General features: G+C 32.0%; 2 long non-coding RNA genes across 5 annotated transcripts; one reads left to right on the top strand and one right to left on the bottom strand.

Annotated features, from left to right (window-relative positions):
- Positions 1–6,731: 6,731 nt before the first annotated feature.
- On the bottom strand, positions 6,732–11,381 carry LOC108202025 (uncharacterized). Its single transcript, XR_001802985.2, has 3 exons — positions 11,003–11,381; positions 7,250–7,468; positions 6,732–7,003 (listed from the first exon to the last, which is right to left on the bottom strand). It is a non-coding gene; the product is annotated as an uncharacterized LOC108202025 (long non-coding RNA).
- Positions 7,974–10,184, top strand: LOC108202026 (uncharacterized). 4 transcript variants are annotated; one of them, XR_010287735.1, is made up of 5 exons: positions 7,974–8,460; positions 8,611–8,678; positions 9,018–9,148; positions 9,225–9,282; positions 9,893–10,184. It is a non-coding gene; the product is annotated as an uncharacterized LOC108202026 (long non-coding RNA). The 4 variants fall into 4 exon arrangements; XR_010287734.1 differs by having other exon boundaries at positions 8,033–8,460; positions 9,047–9,148; XR_010287736.1 differs by lacking the exon at positions 8,611–8,678 and having other exon boundaries at positions 8,053–8,460.
- Positions 11,382–18,633: the final 7,252 nt, after the last annotated feature.

The raw sequence follows: 18,633 nt of genomic DNA, 5'->3' as shown, positions 1-18,633 counted from the left end.
GAGGTGATGAAAGAATTTGAAAATGATATTATACACTTCAAATGAGAGATCTAGATTTATCAAATACAGAGGGTAGGGGGTGGGTGCGGCTAACCCTCTAACGACGAGGGGTTTTATAAGAGAGAGACTAGGGTTAGTGTTATGGTGTGAAGGTCTTACTGGGCTTACTCGGGAAGCAGCCCGAATAAGAACTCTAACGGGCTCTTAATTTTATATGGGCCTAACTCTATATATCATGTCACAATCTAATAAATGATTTATTTAAACATTATATTTTGATTTAGTTTTGAAAATTTATATTATTTGTTTACAAGAAAGATATATTAAAATATATTTATTAAGATATTAGCTTTATGGTGTTATTATATATCTGACAAATGTTGATATGAATATAAATAATACTCTAAACCTTCCATTATGTTGTGTTATGGTTAAATACAAACATATATCTATATAATATTATATATTAAATAAAATAATGGACTCAACAAATTTTTTTAAGAAAATTTTCCACTTCAGCATCAAAATGTATAGCCCAAGGAAGAAGTATGTGTGAAGTTATTCCTAGATGATAATGGAGATTATGAGACAAATCGAATCAATAACATAAAAAATCTCATATATGAATCTTATTTGAGAATATAAATTTAAATATAATAAATGAAATAAAATAGTAATAACATATTTTATTGCTTGATGATACTCATGATGATGGTGGTGTGACTCTTTAACAAGAGAATGTGTGTTGGAACACTAACAAAAATGTATTTTTCACTTGAATATTCATCATAATAAAAATCATAAAAAATCATAATAAAAATGTATTTGACTCAATCATAAAAAATCGTTTGAATTTTTCACTTGAGCATGAAAATGCAACCTAAACTTCAACCTCAAGCTAGCTAAGGAAGCAAATGAGATTAGTATTTTTGAAAATATTCATAGAGAATGATGAAAATAATGAGATAAATCTAATTGAATAACATAAAAATCTCTCTCTCTCTCTCACACACACATATATTATTCAACAATATGAATATAATAAAAAAAAAAAATAATAATTACCTGTTTTATTGTCTTAACCAAGAGTGTCAATTAGATAACTGCAAAATTAAATCTATACACGCAAAAGAAAACATCTATTGTGATATACATAAGTAAATTCTGTTTTTACACTTATATGATTACAAAAAGAATCCCACTATTTCATACACAAGCCTATAGTAATGAACTAACTTATTTTATATAATAGTTCATTGGCTACAAACCATGCTAATATCCCCAGTATTAGCGTCTAGCGCCACCCATGCCCCGTTTTGTAAAAACCAATTTACCATCGGTAGCTGCTCCCCATACCCCTCCTGCTTCATTGCCTCCCGGTCCTGCTTTCCGAAGAAGTTTGGGATTCTTAGAAAAGTACTGCTCATAAGCCACCAGACATGTTAGAGTGGTTTTCATGAGATACTTATTTTAAACAGCCTACACAGATCAAAACACCAAATGCATTAAGAGAACTCTGGTAAATTGAGAGAATCCAACAATAAAGTTTATTTTACTCCTCAACTGAAGGTCTATCTTTTGGTTCAGATGCAAGCATTCTTTCTAACAACCAATGCAAGGGGTCTGCACACAAATTTCTTTGAGTATAAATAGTGTGGTAACACACAAATTTCTTTGAGTATTTTATATTGTAGGTGTTTTTTAATATAGTTGTAGCCTTGTAGGTGATGAAGGCCAGTTTTTCTATAAAACTACTATGTATTATAATGTTGTTCATCATTACCATGTACCTACATCTACATGTATGTAGTATTGTCCTTCCATGTACTTATATAAATATCGGAACTATTTTAATATGAATAATCAAATAAACAAGAAGAATGCAATGGAGAGTACTTTAGCTACTAATCGGACAAAACTCAATATCAAAAACTTGTGGTTTTCTGTATTAAAATAAAATACTCGATCCCATAGCTATATTGGGAGTGATTCTTAAAAAAATTAGGATCGACATTACACGGTCAAAGAATCATTACATTAAAACAACTATTAAAAAGTATATATTATTAGCTTAATATTAAGTGCAGGAGCCCAAAATTTTAGTTTAATAATTAACTACAATGTGAAGATACAATTTATTTTTGCATAATATGATGTTTTTCTTATATTATGGATTTTAATCCTGAGTTATCTAATTGACACGGTTTGTCAACCCAATATAACATATAATTATCATTTTATTTAAATTTATTATGTTCATATTGATGAATTATAGGATTTTTTTTCTGTGACGAAAAAACTATCATCATGCTTTTTGGATACATTGGTGTGCTACATTCCAAAATCGTGAAGAATACTTGTAAAAAATTCCTTTTTCCGGGAATAATAGTACAAAATTATATGAGATGAGAATGTTGTGAAAACCTTACACTTGGGCTATGGTCTTTATGATATGAATGAGAGAAAAAGGAATGGTGGAAAGTTAAAAAGAAGAAAATGCTAAAATATTCATAAATAACTTCTTATAAACTTAACAACTATATATATATATATATATATATATATATATATATATATATATATATACTAACTTATATATATATATATATATATATCAAATACAAACTAAGTTAGTATATATATATATATATATATATATATATATATATATATATATATATATATATATATATATATATATATCAAATACAAACTAAGTTAGTGTACAAACTACAAACTCAATATTAGCCCTTGGATGAATCTAATCCAATGGCCCCGCAGGGGCAACCACACACCAGTTAATATACACCCTGGCACACATGATCCGCAGATTCCTCTCCGTTTTTAATTTGAATTTTCCCGTTAATCGGTGAACTTTTTTTGAAATCCGACTTCACTGTATTTTTGTTCATCTCGCAACGATCAATTTCCATACCATATGTGCTATATTTCGATTTGATTTAAAGACTTTTTAATCTTAGTTTGTAGTTTGTACGCTAAGATGGTTTGTACCAGAGTAGGACCCTATATATATATATATATATATATATATATATATATATATATATATATATATATATGTCAACATTCCAGAGAGGGACTCCTTATATGGAGTTACATAGTGCGTCACTATAAATCATCAATTTTATTATAAATTCTGTTATAGAATACATATAAGACGTGATTCTAATATAGAATACTATAAAATAAATCTATTTTAAGTAATTTAACACTTAAAATTTGATTAAAAAAAATATATTTTCGAAACTGATTCTACAACAGATATTGCATAATTTTAGATGATCTTTGGAATAAAAAAATTGTATAACTTCGTTTTCGGTTTAATAATCAAAATTTGCAATTATATTTCATAAAAAATATAATAGAATATATATTATGTATATATTTATAATAGTGTGCTACGTAACTCGGGTATGCGTGCTACCCATATAATGCCTAATTAAGTGGACACCCTGTATTTCCATTTGTATGTAGATTTGAAAGCAAATGATTGCTTCTTTTGTTGTGAATTATTCTGTACTCTTTTTATCACACCCAATTCTTTTATACATTTTAATTATAGATGTCGAAGCTAATTCTTTGTATTTCAAAACCTTTCAAAACTAGTAAATTTATTAAATTACTAAATAATACCGCAGTTTACAACATGTTTTGTACACCATTGTATAAAACATCCGATCCGATGGTCTATTCAAACATTTAATTTTCTTAATCTCAGCCTTTTCAGTAGTCTATTCAAATATTTGCCACCCATTTTAATATGGTCTGTTTACATTATATAACCCTGATAATTCAAATATTTGCAACCCATTTTAATATGGTCTGTTTACATTATATAACCCTGATAACGGCATGCGTCTCAGCCAGGCTACCTGCTGCAACTGAAAAATGTTTCAGCATGACATTATTTCTGGGAACTCTTTACTGTTATCATAAGTATTACAAATACAAGTACCTCTTGATGATTAGTAATCAGTGAAGTCTGTATTAATGCTCACCTCAACATATTTGCAGGTGGCCACAACTCGAATTTCTTTATCTCCCCTGTGCGCAACACATTACAGGTAAAGGGATGTCGAGAGCCATGCGATGCTGGAGGGGCATGGAGAAAATGTGTTATGCACCACTAGTCAATGTACCACCACATTTACATCACCCGAGGATTGTCGAAGAAATTGGAAAAAATTGTAAAAATCTTGGCTACATAAATCTGGGCTGACTTGAGTACTTGAACTGGCAAACAGCAGAAGTTTTAGTGGGGAATCTCAAATCTATAAGGAAGTTAAGCTGGAAAGGTGTTATATTTCAAAGTATGGTGTGTATAATATGCTAGACCTCTGGATAATATTATATAATTTAGCATTTAACCCCACCTCTGGAATATAAAATGTTGTATTTAATACCATAGACCAAACACAAGGATAAGAGATAGAGATAATATACTTAATTTCTTACAAAAATGATATATCTTGTTTAGACAAAATACACATATATATAAATTTAGTTAAATAGAAATATTGCAAACATCAATTATTATCACAGCAATAGATTACCATGGAACCACTAAGGTTCTGCTGCAGAACCCGATATTTTTCATAAATTTTCAGGATCTAAATCAAAATACATGTTTTTTTATCGTTGTGTGTGTTCAAAAGTAATTTTAAAATATAATACTTAAATAAGACATTTTTTTCATTTGAAGTTCTGCTGCAGAACCCTCACTAATACTTTTTTTCATTTAAAGTTATGTTGCAGAACCCTAACTAATACTAGAAATGAGGTAATAATTCTAAGGTTCTCTCCCTAATGTTCTCTCTGAAACATGAACCACGATAGATTATTCAAAACACATTATGAAATAAAAAAAATCTCTTATTCATATAATTGTAGTATAGTAAAGAAAATTAAAAAGTCTATAACTAACAATTTAGATTTTGAAAATTATTTAGTTTTGAATTCAAATTTCTACTTATATTTTATTTTAAAATAAATAACACATATTAAAATAATTTAAGATAATGCACCGAAAACAAGAATTAAATATTATTAAAGATGTCAAATCTTCACTTACCCGTGTGAACTTGGAGCATCTTCTTCATTGTTTGAGATATAGATCCAAAAACAACTCAAGGACATCAAGATCAATATTTGTATATCCAAAATCTGAAAGCATAATCTTAATTATTAGCATCATAATAAGAATTGTTCAAAAATTATCTAATTTTGAAAGAGATTTAGGAAAACAAATTATAAATACATTGATCTATATCCCAATAGGTGTAAGGATGAAATAAAATAATTTCAACATGATTATAAAGGATATTATCATATATTAAGATCTATACCATGTACATGAAATCATTTAAATAACAAGTGAAAACTTACATTGATAGGAAATCATATCATTGGAGAAGATCTTATTATAAAGTTGATGACTACTATATATTGTAATTTGTAATCTAAGAGGTGATCAAGAATTTGGTGATGAAATTCTACACTTACACTGAGAGAACTAGACTTATGAAACTGAAAGGTGGGTGTGCGGCTAACCCTCTATCAACGAGGGAATATATAAGAGGGATTAGGGTTATGGTCTGAAAGGCCTTAGTTGGTAGCAGCCCAGAATAAGATCTTTATGATCTGAAAGGCCTTAGTTGGTAGCAGCCCAGATTAAGAACTTTATGGTCTGAAAGGTCTTATTAGGGAGCAGCCTAGAATAAGAACTTTAACGAGCTCTTAAGTTTGTATGGGCCTAACTCTATACCATGTCATGGTTTACAATATAATAAAGGATTTGTTTAAACATAATCTTTTGATTTGTTTTTGAAAATATATATTATTTGGTTATAAGAAAAATTATATTAAAATATAATTATTAAGATATTAGCTTTATGGTGTTATTATAATATATTTCACAAATGTTGATATGAATAAAAATAATACTCTAAACCTTCCATTATGTAGTGTTATGATTAAATACAAGCATATATCTATTTAATATTATATATTAAATAAAATAATTGATTCAACCAATTTTTTTTTTATATTTTCCACTTTAGCATCAAAATGTATATATAGCCCAAGGAGAGAAGTATGTGTGAAGTTATTCCTAGAGGTTGGGGATAATGAGATGAATTGATTCAATAACATTAAAATCTTATATTTGATTATTATTCAAGAATATGAATATAAACAAATGAAATAAAATGATAATAACATGTTTTATTGTTTTAACCAAGAGTGTTGATTAGATTAGATAACTGCTGAAATTAATCTATACATCACTACACCAAATATGACCTATTGCAATGCTAAGAAAGCGTAATATTAGACCCCAAAAATGTTACAATATACTCTAATGTAACATATTTGCCAAAAATCAGCGTTGCGTTTACTACCGTTGCAATAGAACCTTATAGCAACGAATTTAGTGTTTATTGCAACACTTTATTAGTATTACAATAGAAACATTATTGTAACACTTTTAAAAGTTATAGTAACGCAAATAATTTGTTACAATAGGCTACTGCAATTTTTTAATTTAGATAGTTAAAAGTGTTACAAAAGTAATTTATTGCAACGTTTATCAGCAACACATTTGTTATATTGTAATACTTTCATATTTTATTGGCAACGCTTACATGCAACATTTTTTATTGGTCCATATTGCAAAATCCTATTTGAAATTTAAATATACCATTACCAAATCATATCAAACCAAAAATCACATTTAAAAATTCCTTGATTACAATTTACTAAAATTAAATAAGAAAGAAATAAAAGAATGAAAAACAAAAAAATCTTGTCATTTTTTTACACGACAATAGCTATGATGGCTTGTGCACGTCCTTCGGCCTTGGATGGTTATGTAGGAGCTAGCTTAAATCCATGCCAACTTGCAAGCACTTGGGATGAGTGAACTGCTGCCCACCTCTGCTCTCCATATCGCTTTTGTTGTTTCATAACCATCCCTCTTTGGCATCTGTTTTGTCATAACAACAAAATTCTTCAAAAATTATAAGAACAATAAATGGTAGTATGTAATTGCATTGTGTATTCATAAGCTTTAAGGCACAATACTGCATTTCTAGTGTACACTAGTTTCCATACTTTGAGAAGGCTTTCCTCCAGAATCTCAAGTAATTCTTTTCTTCAGTTTTACTTGTAAAACTTTACGGAAAAAACCATCCACAAAAGTAACCAATAAAAGAAAGTGATGACATTATACCTAACAATCCATAAGAATCAAATCATATGTTGAGTGGCTCCATAAAGCAGTTCAACTCATCTTCTTCTACGTGAACTTCAGTGAGCTCCACAAAGCAGTTATTAACTGCCTCATATCATGACAAAAAAGGGTTTACTAACATCATTCTGTTGGTTCTCTTCCATTTGCAACCCATTAGAACTAGACCTTCTCTGTTCTAACCTGTCCGACTCACTGAAGCTGTAATTATTAGGATGAAAATAGCATCAGTACATGCCCTTTTCCACCAAGCTCCATCTTTAATGTTATTGGAGGTGTTACGATTCAGTATACATAATGAGCATTCAAAAGAATGCTTAAACATAATGAGCATTTAAAAGAGTACACTGACAACTAAAAAGGGAGACAAAAAAAACCAAAATGTTTGACAAAAAGTAAACTTTCAGACTCATCAGATCAAACCATCACAGAGCCTTAGGATTAAAGCTCTCATCAACTTCAACCCCAATTACAGAGTTTAAAGAGCAGAATTCTGATGGAATTTGTAGAGGCAAACATTCATCAAAGCATTTAGTATTATATAGACAAGCACATTCATCCTCAATACAATCAGCAGCTTAATAACAAATTCACTACTAGAAAAACAGGATTAGACATCACACTTTAGACATCAGTTAGAAATACCCCCGATGTTGAAAGTATTTCTTACATCGAAAAAATCAAAAACGATGTCTTTTAACAATCTAGACATCAGTTCTTGTTAAAATTGATGTCTTATTTCCCGTTTCAAAAAATGAAAATAATAAACCCGCTCATTATTCTCTCCTTACACAAATACTCCCCACTTAAACAAAATTTTATTTCCCACCTTCACCCAAATGTTATTTTCCCCATTTCTTTCTTTTCCTCTCGACTCTCTCTCGATCAACTCTCTCTTGATCGACTCTCTCGTGTCTCTCTCTCTTTCCATCTCTGCTCTCCCTATCTAGTCTCTCTCACACCATCTATTTCATGCTCCGACATTCAAATTGTAGTTAGGGTTCGATTGGGTAAACCCTAATTTGTTCTATTGAAGACACAGCTTGAAGAAGAGCAACTTGAATTAATTAGTAGATAAAAACTCAGCTCGGAGAAACGCAACCTGCAGATTAGTTCGATTGGGTTTCAGGGTTTGATGGGTTCAATTTGATTTTAGGGTTCTTCTTTTCTCAGTCTACATCTTCTTCTTCATGGTATCTTAATTTCTTATACAAATGTTCAATTAGTTTTATGGTTCTTGTTCTTTACTTTTATTTAATCATAGTTCTGCATCAAAATATTGAATCATTTATAGACTTCTATCAGATGTATTGACCTGAGTCCTGACTTGTATATGTATGTAGGAAACCTGATACGAGATTCCATGGTCATTGTAGTATATTTTTTTGGCCTTATTCACCTTACTATTTGGGTAACAACACTGAACTATAAATCTCTTTAAAGTTGAATTTCAAGTGATATATTTGATTATGATATGTTTCTATCCTGTTAGTGCTAAGTTGAATAGTTATGACTTACATTTATGTATCATTATATTATAGTCTCCGCTGATTTGTCAATTATTATGTTTCTGTTTTTGGCTGGAGTTGATGCAATAATATAGTTTTTAAAAAAGATTCTCTGGTAAAAAAATCAACTATGTACTACTTGTAATGGAACAAATTAGTGATATTTACTTGTCATATGGTACAGAAGTTTCTTTCTTGAAATTTACTTATTTACTTGTTTGTTTCCATTAAAATGATTGTAGATATTGATCAGCATGTTTCTTTCTTGAAGCATTTTGGACCCTGGATATTGCTAATATGAGCCCTGCTTATGCTTTTGACTAGACAGAGTACCAGCCGTAAAAAAATGTCCTCTTTGCTATCCGATGCCCTTGTAAGTGACATAATAAGATTAATTTCCATATGATTATGTATGCTCTGCTGTTTTGAATGATGGCTTTCTCTTCTAGGAGTCAACTACGGGGCCGAGTTCAGGAATCCAGCCTCTCAGCCAAGTCATTTAGTCAGGTACGGACATGCCTAGTTGCATATTTCCTTGCAAAAATGTTGCTATACTTATATTCATCTAGTGATGCACATCTAAAAAATTAAGAAGGAAAAAAGATTTGTCTCAAACTAGCAAACTCTCTGAGACCTCTTTCTCTAACCTTAAAGAGTTATCTCAGCCTTGTTACCATGAATAGTGTGAGTAACAGGCATATAATCTAAATACTATGTTTATAGAATCTCACTTAATATAAATACATAGCAAATTCGGAACAACTAAAGAAGTAAAGGAAGTTTAGAGAATCCTATATTTTTGTTTCTTAAGTACCAGATTTGCTTCTATAATTGTAATAGTCAACTCTGCACTCATTTTTTATTTAAAATATATTGGCTTTTGTATTTATTTTATGAATGTACTTAAGTTTCCACTCATGCAAGGCAATATTATATACTCAACAAATATATATAATTAAGTTAGGGAACCACTGTTTGGATTAACAATTTGTCTATAGTTGGTGGCTTTGTTCATGAGCACACCTTGTGAAGCTTGATTACTAATGTTTGCAATTTGGTCCTATATCATTTCCTGTTTACCACATTATGCTGATATTAAATATGTTTATGATTACAGGAATATACAGACAGGGGGATGTTGGTCAGGGCACATGTTCCCCTGCGGTTTACAAGCCTCCGCACCCCAGTGAGGCAAATGTGTGTACATTTGAATATATATTTGAGGGGGACACAATGGAAGAAGTTTGTGAGAGATCTTTTATAATCAAATTGTATAGAAATTTTTGATCGACATGCTTTGAATATATGTTCTATGCATGTTTTTGTTGGAGATTTTTTAAATCAATGTAGTTTTGATATTGGATGGTTTGGATTATGTAGTTGGTTTTTTTATTTGATGAATTAGATAATATACTTGACTGGTTGAATGCATGTTTTGTTTTGATTTTCATTTTTGTTATATTGCTTTTTCAGTTTTGGTATTTTGGTTTGGTAATATGAGTGTTTTAGTTTTGGAATTTTGGCAGAATACAAAGCAGGTGATTCATGGCTTAAAAATTAATATACATATATACATCGGTTATTTAAAGAAAATGAATTAAAAGACAAACATAGACACCAACCAATATAAAGTAGCTGATGTAAGGTAAGTAAATATACATCAGTTGTTAATAAAGCTGATGTAAAGTATAACTATAGATACCGGTTAAAATAAAGTAACTGATGCTAAAAATGCAATACCACATCAGGTTCTTAATTAGAACCGTTGTGAAAGGTGGTTATAGACATCGGTTAAAAACCGATGTCTAAGACCCCTACCTTTTACATCACATGCGAAGACATCGGTCCTATTTTCAATAGACATCGGTTTTTAGCCGATGTCTAAGCCAGTTTAAACATTATTAACATCCAACAATAATAATAATAAGACAGAAAAAAGAAAGGAGAGCACAAAATAATAAGAACCACTGACGCAATTGAATACCATCTATTCCACACATCTATTCATTAATTCATGAAAATAATAATAATAATGAGAAACGATAAGCATTCACAACAAGTAAATCCGAAAGCATCAGCATAGGATAAAGATCCTTAAAATAGTTTAAACCTACATAATAATAATCTTTAAATAATCAAAAGACCAAGAGTAGCATCAACATAGGATATGGATTAATTAATAGTAAAGAAAGCGACAGAGCAAAATCATCAAGTAAACACAAATTACCCTATCGCAGCAGCACATCCCGAAACCTAACGGCTCGCATTATGACAATCCCTGGCAAAATGGCCATCCTCACCACACTGATATAATCTAGGACAGATTTTGTGAGAAACACATTAAATCAATTTTGTGAGTACTGTACTTCTAATAAAAGCTTTAACAGAATCAATTAAAACTTTAATCAATTTTGGGGTTTTGCTCAAATTACTGTCCTAATCGATTTTAAGATTTGAAGATATGTGCACAAGAGATGATCGAGAAAGAAGAGCAGTAGGTGCGAGAGAGATGAGCGGAGAGGAGAGAGTGAGAAAGAGGGGAGACGGGAGAGATAAACGGGGAGAGGGGGTGGGAAGAGCATAGAGGCGAGAGGAGGAGAGTTATTTATTTTTGTATTAAATTTTTATTTTATGTAAAAACTTTTTGATATTTGGCTCCAATATTTGGATGCCCGCTAAGTATAAAATTTCAAAACCCGCCCAAATAATAGCCAAATTCGTTGCAATTTATTGCAACACTTTTTAAAGTATTACGTTTGATCTGAAAATTATTTTTAGCACTTTTGTTTGTAACACTTTTCTATTTTATGCAATACTTTTCAAAATATTGCTATAGACTCGTAAATTTTTTGTCTGTTGTAACATTTTATGCAACACAAATGCATGTTGGGGTTGCAATAGCTCATATTTGGTCTGGTGACTCAAGATGATGTTGTGACTCTTCAACAAGAGACAAGAGAATGTGTTTAAGCACTAATAAAAACGTATTATTAGGATAATTTGGCTTCACTTAGGCCGAAATGGGCATTAAAGGAAGTTCAAAGGATTTGGTCAGATAAACCATTTAAGCACTAAATTAAAGCAGGTGAATATTGTATTAGAGTATACACTCTCACGAGAGGATGATGAGCCTGTTAAAGGTAGCTAAGGTGTTATAGTAAAATAGTGTAGCTAGTTGGGGTTTATATATATCAAGGTCTTCATAATTTTCTCCGTCATAATCTGAGGTCTATCAATTAGTGGAGATCCCAGAGGTTGAATATATTTTAGTAATTTAAGAATTAGCCGGAAATGCATTTTGGTTCAAAAAACAGTCCAAGTCATTTCACCACCTTGAGTTTAGGCCTCATTGTGATACAAATATCTATGCCATAATCTTTATAGATATACATTTTAGACTTACAAATCTGATCGCCACCATTCAAAATTTAGATAGTAGAGTAAAATCCAGTACAATGGACACATGGAACACGAAGAAACTCAAAAATATGATAGTTGACTCAACCGAAAATCTTTGAATTTTTCACTTCGACATGATATTAATGTAGAGCAACATTCCTATAGAGAATGATGGTAATAATGAGATAAATTTGATTGAATAACATAAAAAATCTCATATATGAATATAATTTAACAATATGAATATAAATAAAATAATAATTACATGTTTTATTGTCTTAACCAAGAATGTCAATTAGATAGCTACAAATTTCAATCTATGCAAGTAAAAAAAAATCTATTGTGATATACATAAGTAAATTCTGTTTTCACACTTATATAATTAAAAAGAACCACGCTATTTCATACACAAAAATATATAGTAATGAACTAACTTATTTTATATAATTTGGCGACAAACCATGCTAATATCCCCAGTATCAGCGTCGTCCAGTGGCACCATGCCCCGGCTGTTGTAGATATGTTTGTAGTATTCGCTATGTTTGTAAAAACCATTTTACCATCGATAGCTTCTCTTCATTGTCTCTCCAAAGTATGCGTCTAGATTAGGTCTTTGTTATCCTTTCAAATTAAAATTCCAACTTTGAAACTAGCTTTGCAGAAGGTTCTCTCTTGAAATTATAAGCTAAGTTATTGAAATATGAATCTCAAAGAGCCTACACAGATCAAAACACCAAATGCATGCATTAACCTACAGAACAGTACAGTACTGGTAAATAGACAAATTCCAACAATAAAGTTTATTTTACCTCTTCAGTTGAAGGTCTATCACTACAAGAAAAGCGGGCATTTCCGACCGCCCAAATCGGTCGGAAATAAGCAAAATCGGTCGGTTTTGAGGTCATTTCCGACCACCGACCGACCGACCACGTCGGTCCCTTTAAACCGAGTCGGAAATGACGTATCGGTCCGAAATGAGTTATAAAACCGACCGCTTCTATCGGTCGGAAATGTGTTTCCATGTCCATATACACGTGGATTGTATTAGATAAATCTGGCCCACCGTTGACGTGTCATACACGTGGATTGCCTCAAAACCGACCAATGACGGTCGGAAATGTGTTGGTCGGTAAAGAAGTTCAGGGCTCAGCTGTGGGGCCCAGTTGTAAAAACGACCACATTGTGGTCGGAAATGAGTCGGTCGGAAATGCCTTTTCAGGGCCCATTAGATGAGCACCTGGTCTAAAACCGACCACACAGTGGTCGGAAATGAGTTGGTCGGAAATGCCTTTTTCAGGAACCATTGGATGAGCTTCTGGTCTAAAATCGACCACACAGTGGTCGGAAATAAGTTGGTCGGAAATGGCTTTCAGGTCAATTGGGGGAGCTTCTGGTCTAAAACCGACCACCCAAATTGCATACATATGGTCGGAAATGAGTTGGTCAGAAATGAGTTGGTCGTTTTTCTGGGTTTTAAGATATGAATTTGGTCGGAAATGTATACATCTAGTCGGTTTTCTGGTATTTTTTTACCATTCTTGGTCGGAAATGAGCAAATTTGGTCGATTTTCTGGAGATAAAATTTCAAAAAAATGCAGTATTTACATTGTAAACTATACCATATCCCTGTTATTTTACCAAACCAACAATGCACATACAATATCCAATTTCAAAACCAAAATCAAGAATCATATCCATCAAAATTCAGTACGACACAATTTAAAAGCCAACAAGCATTCATATATTTAAACAAGAACAGTTATAAAATTCAGTACGACATAAATGTTACAGCTGAACAATCACCCAAAAGCCAGCAAAAGCCAACAATCATATACGTTACAGCTGAACAATCAAAAGCCAAAAGCAATGTTTTAACAAAATCAGCATCCCTACCAATAATGCATCTAGCTAGGTAGCTTCACTTCAATCTTCCTCATCGTCATCGCCATCACCATCATCATCCCCATCAATGTCATTCTCCGAACTCTCACCATCGGTGACATCTTTAGTTGCCTCCGCAATTGCCTGCAATAATTAAAAATTTATATGCCATCACCATATATGTCGATCTATATGCACACTAAATTAGAAAATTTAGTACTATAATATTTATACAGACATGAAACATATACATACACTTCGCGCGCGCGCGCGCACACACACACACATATAGCACACACACACATATATATATATATATAAACACACAAAAAAGTTTCATTTTCATTGCCATTTATATCCACAAACCATCAATAGCTTATAAATTGCAAATTACAATCTTAATTCAGTTCAAAACAAATTTTACAATATCAAGTAACATATATATTTGTTGCAAATTTGTTGCAAATATCAAGTATTTGTTGCGGCGTTTCTTACCACGAGTCGTACTACCTTGAGAAACAGCCATTTTCCTTTTGCCTTTGTCTTTTTTTGGCGCCATAGCCTATACATGAACAATGATATATATAGTTAGTCAACTTAGCCAATGACATATATGTTAGTTTCATTAGTATCACAGATTTTCACAAGACAACATTAACTTGCACAGAACTTAGCTCAGAAGTTCATTAAAATGTTACAGTTTGTAACATATAGATCAACAAAGTTCAAAGTACAGATGACTTATCGCCTTTATACATTCTGTTGGTTGTCTTATCACTTGCACTTGAACCTCTGACTGATTTCTTTCTGTGACTAACTAAAGTTCAAAGTACCATTATGTGAATGCAGAAAATATATATTAATCAAATTGACTTGCTCACAATTTAAAACAAGCTGAATACAACAAAACCAATACTAAACTACTCTTAATCAAAGATGCTGCTGGTAATCATATACTACATTTTTATTCAGATACAAAGCATACATTCAGATGTTATTCAGATTCATTCATAAACTATACAGGACTGATGTCGAATTGAATGCAGTACCTCACGCAGATCTCACATACAAAGCATATATTCAGATGTTATGTTTTCTAATAAACAATATCTAGATACTTAAATTATGTGTCAAATTCAAAAAAACAGAGTCTGTAAACTAAATTCCTAATTATAAGATGATAAAAAATACAAGGAAAGGGACCTGCAGCTGTTTCTGGTGGAATTCAATTCCTACATAGCCAACGATTAAATGTAGTATCTGTATATCTTAGCTTGCGTGACTCTATTCAATGCCTCAAAAGCTCGACAAAGGTTGTGTAGTTATATATTCCTGTCCGAGTATTTAATACACTGGATCTAGAATCTTTCTTATGAATTAAAATGTATAAATAAAATATTTCAAGCTCAATAACTAATTCCACAGACCTAGTACTAATGTAAATAGTAGAGATGACAGAATTTAAAGTACTCTTGACATGATTAATATCATCAGACCAAAACTATTCTTCTCAAGCTCTAGTGCCACTATTGGGGATCTGGGACTGATTGAGGCCATGGATATTTTACTTTGTATTTTACTGTAAAACAAGAATGGATGCAGATGAGGTTGAGAAGATTTGTGAATAACTTGGAGCTATGGATCAATATTTATAGGAGTGTTCTCTGGATGCCTAGTCAAAAAAGAACAGAAAATGTACGTACTAGACAACGCGCAACCATTCTTGATCATTTAACGGAATCACAAACTTAATAACACCAGACTTATGCAGGGGTGCTTGCACAATAAACCAGACTTAATAAAATCCAAACCACTGAGCATAAGAAAATCAAAACCCTAACTGATACACCCAGAAAATCCATGCATACGCATTTTACAAACACAAACACAAGCTAATTTGCTATACTTTACACAAACAAAAACACAAACACAAACTAATTTACACAAAATCTCATAAAACAGATCAAACAACTAAGACAACTAAAATAGAGCCGGATTAAAGGACATATAAACATATATAAACCAGATTAAAGCATCTTTGAACAAATTTGAGCCATAAAAAATCAAAACCCTAACTGATGATATACAGAGAGATACGAAACCCTAAAATGAGCATAGTACAGAGAGAAAGAAAGAGGGAGGGAGGGAGAGAGAGAGAGAAAGAGAGAGCGAGAGAGATAGAGGGGGGGAGAGAGAGGGAGACAGAGATAGAGAGACGGAGAATCGAGAGAGGGAGACAGAGATAGAGAGACGGAGAATCGAGAGAGGGTGAGAAGCACTTACAGAGAGAGATTCGAGAGAGTGTTGAGAGAGAGTGGGAGCGATCAAAAGCACGTATAAGGGAGAGAGTCATGGGAGAGTTGGGAGAGATGAATGTTATGATTGAGATAATACTGAAAACTAAGGAAACGACGTCGTGCAGGGAGTGAAAAGCTGCATTTTGGGAGAGCGCGTGATTTAACTTTTGTGAAAATTGAACCTGGGAAAGTGTGAATGGCATGGAAAAAAAACGAGCACACAGCTCCCTGAATCGAACCCGCGACCTCAGCCTTGTGCGTAGAGTGTTCAACCACCAGACCAGCTACAACATTGTTATAAAAACAATGGAACTTAAATATAAACCTACACCTATTTTACAAAATTATATAACTAGAAAATCAATTTTTCATTATAATATTCCTTCAACTAATGTTCAAAACTATTGATTTTAAGGACCAATATAAGTTGAGTAATTATATTCATATCCGTACGGTTGGATTATTTAAATAAGTTATTTATTTTTTTTAAAAAAATAACCCTCCGTCAATAAATAAGTACTATAACCTAATATTTTCGCTATAATATGTCAAAAAATAAAATTCTATTGACTTGAATTTTGGTATATAACTACGATTAGTACTTAATTTACGATCCGTACGGTTGGATCGCCTAAAAAACAAATTTATTTTTTTGTAAAAAAAATAACCCTACATCCATATTTAAGAATAACATAACATTTTTGCTATAATATCTCAACACATTAAATCCTATTGACTTGATTTTTGGTATATAAGTACGATGAGTACTTAATTTACGATCCGTACGGTTGGATCGCCTAAAAAACAAATTTACTTTTTTGTAAAAAAATAACCCTACGTCTATATTTAAGTATAACATAATATTTTCGTTATAATATCTCAGCGGATAAAATCGTATTGATTTGATTTTTGGTATACAACTGCTATGACTACTTAATTTACGATCCGTACGGTTGGATCACCTAAAAAACAAATTGATATTTCGAAAGTATACAACCTAGGATAACTTCTGATAAATCCAAACCCTGAACTCCGACATTCACTGCAATGCGTGATTCGTAACATAATAGTGTCTTTATAATTTTTTTTATATTTTTCTTCTTTTGCTATCATGATTAGTACCTTAAATTAGACCATATCACAAAGATTCTACATTTTTCTGCTGTTTGAATAATTAATTTGAAATTAGTTAGTCAGTATTTATTTTTTGTTATAGAAATACTAAAATTTTAAAAATCAAATATTAACTGATAAATAATATTTTATTAATTTATTAACTGACTAAAAGTTAGTTTCAATTTTTTTAATTTTTTTTAAGTTTACTTAGCTGGATAATTTTTTTTTGTTTTTCTCACAAGTCAAAACCGACCGCCATAGTAGTAAATCGGTCGGAAATGACAGAACGAAATGGTCGGTTTTCTGCACTTGAGTTTGTGGTCGGAAATGAGTTAAATTTGGTCGGTTTTCTGTGTTAAAATTATGAGTTTGGTCGGAAATGGGTTGCATGTGGTCGGTTTTCTGTGTTAATATTATGAGTTTGGTCGGGAATATATTGAATGTGGTCGGTTTTCCGGATGTACAATGTTTTTAGTTTTTTTTAAATAGTTTACTTAGTCGAATTGTTTTTTTAAGAAGTCAAAACCAACCGCCCGGGTTTTAATTCGGTCGGAAACGAAGCAGGCCATTTCCGACCGCCAAAATCGGTCGGAAATAATCTGGGCTCCACCTTGTCCCCACTCAGCCAATCACAAGTCGACAACAAGTTCAAAGCTGACCAATTATTTTAAACCAGCCAAGGTGGTCGGAAATGACGATAGGCGGTCGGAAATGTGTCGGTCGGTTTTACCGACGTGGCGTCCATGTCAGCTGAAGGAACGGTGTTGAGCGGGACCCACGCCCATTATAACCGACCGATTTTGTGTGGTCGGTAATGGCGGTCGTAAATGACGCCATTTTTTACGACCGATCATGTTTGGTCGGTAAGTCGGTCGGAAATGTCCGCTTTTTTTCCGACCACTTTGGTCGGTCAGAAATTTTGGTCGGAAATGCCTCTTTTGGTTCAAATGCAAGCATTCTTTCTAACAACCCAAGCGCTAGGGGTCTGCACACAAATTTCTTTGAGCATAAATAGTGTGGTAACACACAAATTTCTCCGGGTATTTTTTTTATTGGAGGTGACTTTTAATATAGGTGATAAAGGCGGTTTTTGTCATTAAACTACTATGTATTATATACCTCCGTGAATGCCGTAATGTCCTTCCATGTACTTATATAAATGTCG

Source organism: Daucus carota, chromosome 9, assembly GCF_001625215.2.
Source record: "Daucus carota subsp. sativus chromosome 9, DH1 v3.0, whole genome shotgun sequence".
In the NCBI taxonomy this organism is placed as follows: domain Eukaryota; kingdom Viridiplantae; phylum Streptophyta; class Magnoliopsida; order Apiales; family Apiaceae; genus Daucus; species Daucus carota.
The sequence above is the reverse complement of the archived record's forward strand: the minus strand, read 5'-3'. Positions and strand labels throughout refer to the sequence as shown.